The sequence below is a fragment of the Lissotriton vulgaris genome, chromosome 6, assembly GCF_964263255.1.
Source record: "Lissotriton vulgaris chromosome 6, aLisVul1.2, whole genome shotgun sequence".
NCBI lineage: Eukaryota > Metazoa > Chordata > Amphibia > Caudata > Salamandridae > Lissotriton > Lissotriton vulgaris.
In genome coordinates, this window is record NC_141694.1 from 699045452 (window position 1) to 699051451 (window position 6000).

Genomic DNA, 6000 nt, shown 5'->3' on the forward strand with positions numbered 1-6000 from the left:
GTTTTTGTCTATGATGATTCGCAGGAGCCACATAAGTCGGAGGAAGGATGAAGGAGATGAAACAAGTGCCCCCCCAGCCTTTGGGGAGCCAGGTGTAAGCCTTTGTGCCGCAGACGAAATACATGTTTGGGGATGACACGAAGGAAGGTGGATCAGTGGAGTCCAAAGTTCTGGTAAAACGGCAAGCACTGCGGCCTACCAGCTGTGTCCCAAGCCCTTCTATGCACATGTGGCCTGTGACGTTGATGACTGACAGGGCCACAGTCAGAGTGGCAGCCGTTCGTTTCCGCAGGTAGGAGAAGGTGGGTCTGGTTGGATTGTTGAACACCTGCATTTCAATTCGTTCTTTAGCAGGGATGTCCATGTGGATTGAGTCGTTGGAGGTCTGCGGGCAGAAGTGTGTCTTTGTTTTGTTTCGCCAGACCCCGTGGTAGAAATGCGTTATGGTTTTGCTGGAGGTGGCATTGTCCTTATAGCTTTCTTGCAGGAGGATCAGCCAAGCAAGGCAGGAGCCATGAACTGAGAAGGGTGAAGGGATGAATGGTATCGAATGTCCAGTGGCGTGGGGTAGCAACCCACAGATCCAACAGTTGGTGGCATTGGTGGCGAGATTGTGCTGGTGAAGTAGCTGTACAAAAGAGTTATTCCAAAACTCCTTTCGCCTCTCTCTGAGTTGAGGAGAGAGCGAAATCAGATAATGTTCCTTCATGGTGGTAGGCTGAGCAGTGGTCAGGAATGTTTCGTGAGCAGGTGTATTTTCTTCCATAATCCAGAGTGTGGTCATGAGGAGAAAGCAGAAAAGGATTGTGATGAAGAGTGCAATTGTCTTTGAGCTGTGGAGTCTGTTTGTTCTTGGGTTTCTGTAGTGGGTATTTCCTATTGCTTCCATCATCTTCTTATTTGGCGCTTCCATCATCTTCTTATCTGGCGCTTCCATCATCTTCAAGGTGCTCGGTAGCAGGTAGAACCACAGACTTCGTTTAGCTTCTCTCCGGGTGACCCTTGGTGGTGTTTAGGTCACCGTTCTGAGATTTATCTTAGTCCGTGGTCTACTTAGCCGAAGCTCCCTCCTTTCGACGCAGGAAATACCCTTCTCTGGATGGCACAGTGGGATCAGAGAATTTTGAAAGTTCAAGTGCTTCGGTATCAGGATAGCAGGTTAGTGACGGTCGGTCCTTGTTCAGGATCTCTTCTTGGTTGTCGATGTTTTCTGTCGTGGCCAGGGTCGAGGAGACCTTCTTACAGTGGTGTGCGTGCAGCCAGTGCCGTTTCCCCTCCACACGAAGAGCCGTCCGGGTGGTGATTAACACTTGCCAGGGGCCCGTCCACCGGGGTTCCAAACTCTTCGACCGCTGAAAGTTTCGGATCAGCGCGAAATCTCCAGGTTGGATGGCGTGACCCGGACCCCTGGAAGCATCGGGGATGGCCTGCTGCACCTGCTGATGAATGACAGACAGAGTTTCAGTCAATTTATACAGATAATCGGACATTAGGACGTCCGGGACGTCATGAATGGAAGTTGGTTTCGGCACAGACCAGACACTCATGGGTCGACCGAAAACAACCTCATAAGGTGTCAAGTGATGTTTGGTGGGGGTGGAACGCATCGATAGCAATGCCAGTGGGAGGGCGTCTGGCCATCTCAGACCCGTGGTAGCCACTATCTTGGCCAGCTTAAGCTTTAGTGTGGCATTGTGTCGCTCAACAAGTCCAGCAGACTGGGGGTGGAAGACTGCGTGGAACTTCTGCTTGATGCCCAGCCCCTTTAAGATGAGCTGGATGACTTCGGCTATGAAGTGGGGGCCATTGTCGCTCCATAAAATTCGACAAAGGCCGTAACGGGGGAAAAACTCCTTTAATAGTACTTTTGCAGTGGCCATAGCAGTGTTGTCACGGGTTGGGTATGCTTCCACCCATTTGCTAAATGCGCATACCACAACAAGTACATATTTCAGGCCTTGGCATCTGTCTAATTGGATGTAGTCCATCTGCAGGACTTCAAACGGGTGATTTGGGACCCCAAACCCTCCCCGGGGTACTACAGTTCCTTTTCCGGGGTTGTGTTGCAGGCATATCAAGCATTGTTGGACCAGACGTTTGGCGGAGTCTGTGATTTTATCATTGTGCCAAACTCTGGAGACAAGTTCAATCATGGGGGCTGATCCTATGTGGGCAGGGGAGTGTGCCATAGTCAGTATGGGAATCAAGTATGAGTCAGGTAGCAACCATTTGTTTGTGTCCTTTGTCCGCCAGCAGCCTTCGTCATCTTTTAGTCCCACCCGTGCCCATTCAGTCAGTTCGTGTTGTGTGCTAGCCATTTGAATGTCTCTAATAGTGTCCCTAGCGTCAGTCCATTTTTCTGCTTGTGAACTGGTCACGTACATACGTGTTGTCGTCCTATTTTCAGCTGTCGTTCGAGCAGTGATGTCGGCTAGTGCATTTCCCTGTCCAATAATGTCCGTCACCTTCTTGTGTGCCTGGCATTTGATGACCGCAAGCCTCTCGGGGAGAAGGACAGCTTCGATCAAGGCGGAGACTAGATCTCCATGCAAGATGGGGGTGCCGTGTGAGGTCAAGAATCCTCTTTCCCTCCAAAGGAGCCCAAAATGGTGAACTACCCCGAAGGCGTACTGGCTGTCGGTGTAAATGTTCGCTGTGGTTCCTGCTGCTAGAATGCAGGCTCGTGTCAGGGCAATCAGTTCCGCTGCCTGGGCAGATCGTTGCGTGATACGGGCGGTCTCGACTACAGTTCGAGCCGTGGTGACTGCATAGGCAGCTGAAGTGGTGCCATCGGGGAGTTTGATGCAAGAGCCGTCCACCCACAGCTCTCCGTCGGGGTCAGGAAAAGCTGTGTCTCTGAGGTCAATTCTACTTCTAGTCTGTTCGTCCGTAAGGGTCACACAGTCATGCACAGGGGAAGCATCGGGGTCGTTCTCTGGTAGGAGTAACAGAGTTGCTGGGTTCAGGGTGGTGCATCGTTTCAGGGTGATATGGGGTCAAGCAGAGTCAACTCGTATCCGGTCAGTCGTGCACTCGTCAGGTGTTGGGCCTTGGTCTGGTTCAGAAGGGTGTCAACTGCATGGGGTACTAGTACCGTGAGGGAATTCGAGAGTACGATCCCCTCACTCTGTCGGATAGAGATAGCAGCGGCAGCTACAGCTTGAAGGCAGGCAGGTAAGGCTCTGGCTACAGGGTCAAGAGTGGCAGAGAAGTAAGCGCATGGTCGTTGCTTTGGGCCAATGGACTGGGTCAGGACAGATAAAGCGCACCCCTCCCTTTCGTGAGTGTAAAGGGAGAAGGGCTTTGTGTAATCAGGGGTGCCTAGGACAGGGGCCGAACAAAGAGCATCTCGCAATTACGTAAAGGAGGATTGGCATTCGGCAGTCCAAGGGAGGGGGGAAGGGACATCTTTGGCTAACAGAGAAAGCAGTGGTTTCACAATGAGACTGAAGTTTGGCAACCACTGTCGACAGAAGGAGGTGAGGCCTAGTAGGGAGCGAACCTGTTTCTGAGTCTTGGGGACGGGGGTTTCAAGAATGGTTTGGATCCGGTCGGGAGTAAGTTTCCTTCCGTCTTTGGACAGGAGGTGGCCTAAGTAAGTGACCTGGGGTTGGCAGAATTGCAACTTCTTCTTGGAAACCTTGTGGCCATTTTCCGCAAGGAAGTGCAGGAGTTGAATGGTGGCTGTGACTGCTAATGGAGTGGTGTCGGCTGCCAAAAGGATGTCATCGACGTATTGCACTAACACCACTCCATCGGGTAACTGGACTTGATCCAGCTGTCTCTTGAGGGCCTGGCTATAGATGCTAGGGCTTTCTGTGTAGCCCTGGGGTGCTCGGCAGAATCTATATGAGCGGGCTTTTAGGGTGAAGACGAAGAGATATCGGCTGTCCGGGTGGATGGGGATAGAGAAAAATGCATTTTTGAGGTCAATGACAGTGAAGGTGGTGGCAGTAGAAGGAATCAAAGTCAGGATGGTGGTGATGTCTGAGACCAAGGGGTACTGGGGTACAACCACTTTGTTGATCTCACGAAGGTCAATGATAAAGCGGTATGCTTTCTCATCTCCCTCTCCTTGTTTCTTGATGATGGGCAAGATAGGACTGTTGCAAACGTTGCTAACCACTTCCTCTACCACTCCTGCGTCTATCAGTGACTGAATAATCTTTACCAATGCCTTCTCGCCCTCGGGCGATATCCGATATTGTGGAAGTTTTGGGAGTGTTGCGTCTGGTCGGACAGTAATGTGCACTGGGTCAATCATCATACGCCCTACGTCCGAATCCGTCTTGGCCCACAGATACGGAGGCAGTGTCAAGCAGGGATGTGTCAGTGTCAGTGATGGAAAACATGCGTCGGGGAGGGCAATGTCTAAGCAGAACGGGGTTGTCGTAAAGGAAAACTCGAACTCCGTCTTGAGAACATCTAATTGTCGCTCGGAAGTGTTTCAATAAGTCAAGTCCCATAATGGCGTCAGGGCTATTGGAGGAAAGCAAAAACGTGGTGTCAGTGGTGTTGTTTTCTAAGTCGAAGAGGATCGGAGCGGACAAAGGGTTAGTGGAGGGCGTTCCATCGAAACCTGTCGATGTTATAAGTGAGCCAGACAAGGGTGCCCTTGGAATCAGTCGTTAAGATAACGCACTACGTGTTGCGCCAGTGTCTACCAGAAATGGAGACTTTGTACCCAAGACCTTAGCAGTGACATAAGGGCCTTGCTGGTCAACATAGAGCTCGACTGGATCCCTCCCTTGCCCTTGGCAGTCCTATGCAAAGTCGTGGGCGTCATCGTAGTCAGATTGCTGGCATTGGTTCTGTCTGGGTCGATCAAATGTATTTGGTCTGCCTGATCTGTCGTTAGTCGTGTCATTTGGGGGCCCTCGCTGCTGTCCCCTATTTCTCGGTCCACTTGCTATGTCCTTGGGGTCTTTGTTTCTGATTATTTCCAAAAGAACCGGGCATTGGGATTTCCAATGGCCAGTCCCTTTACAGAAAGCACACTGGTCCTCTCTAATGTCTGTACGTCCAATGTGGGGAGTCAAAGTGCGGTCCTTGGGAGGTGCAGTCTTAGGGACGTTCGTCTGATAGTTTCCCCTGTATTGGTCTCGTCCTATAGTCACCCCTTGCAGTTGTGCAATCATCACCCTCTCTTTCAAGTCTTTCTTCTTTTTCTCTGTTGCTCTATCGTTTTCATTTTTCTGATGTTCATAATATTGGGCCATCTGGAGGATAGCCGCGGGTTTGGAGGCTGCCCAACTACTCTCGCTGGCCTGCAGTTTCTTGGAGACCTCTGGTGACAGACCCTTAACATAATTCTGGACAAACAGATGGTGTCCGGTTGCAGTGGTCATGTCCTGGCCGCTGTAATCGGAGAACACCGTTTCAAACCGGGAGAAGTAGTCCGATACATCCTCCTGGGGTTTCTGGCGACAGGCCGTTACTATCGACCAGTCCACTTTCTTTTCTGGAATCAGGGTTTTTAATTTCTGTACGATTTTATCTCGGAGGTCTAAAATGGATTTCAAAGGCTTTTATCCAGGTTCTCGTTGTTTATCAATGCCATCGAGTTGTGACCAGGTATGTCCAAACAGCTCAAGGTGGTCGACTTTCCGGATTTGCTTCCACACATCAGCTGGTAGACATAACCCGAAAAACAAGTCGATGTCAGCCAGGGTCATAATCGTTGAACCTAGGGCTGTACCTAATTCAGTATAGAAGGCAGTGGGGTTTTTACGTAGGTCAGGCAGAGATTTCCGGAATGTCAGAATCTCTTGCCGGTCCCATGGCTGGTAGACCCAGTTGTACACTACCCTTCCTTTTGCATCTTTGTGGTTTGCATCATCGTTAGTCCCTTCACCTCGTGGAGGAACCCAGTAAGGGGCAGCCTCTCGTATCGGTATCATAGCGTTAGATTACTTAGTTTGTGGTTCGGTCGCTACGGATGTCGTGGGTTTAGTTCCCGATTCTTGTTCAGCGAGGTGGCGGAAAACCTCAAGCGTACGC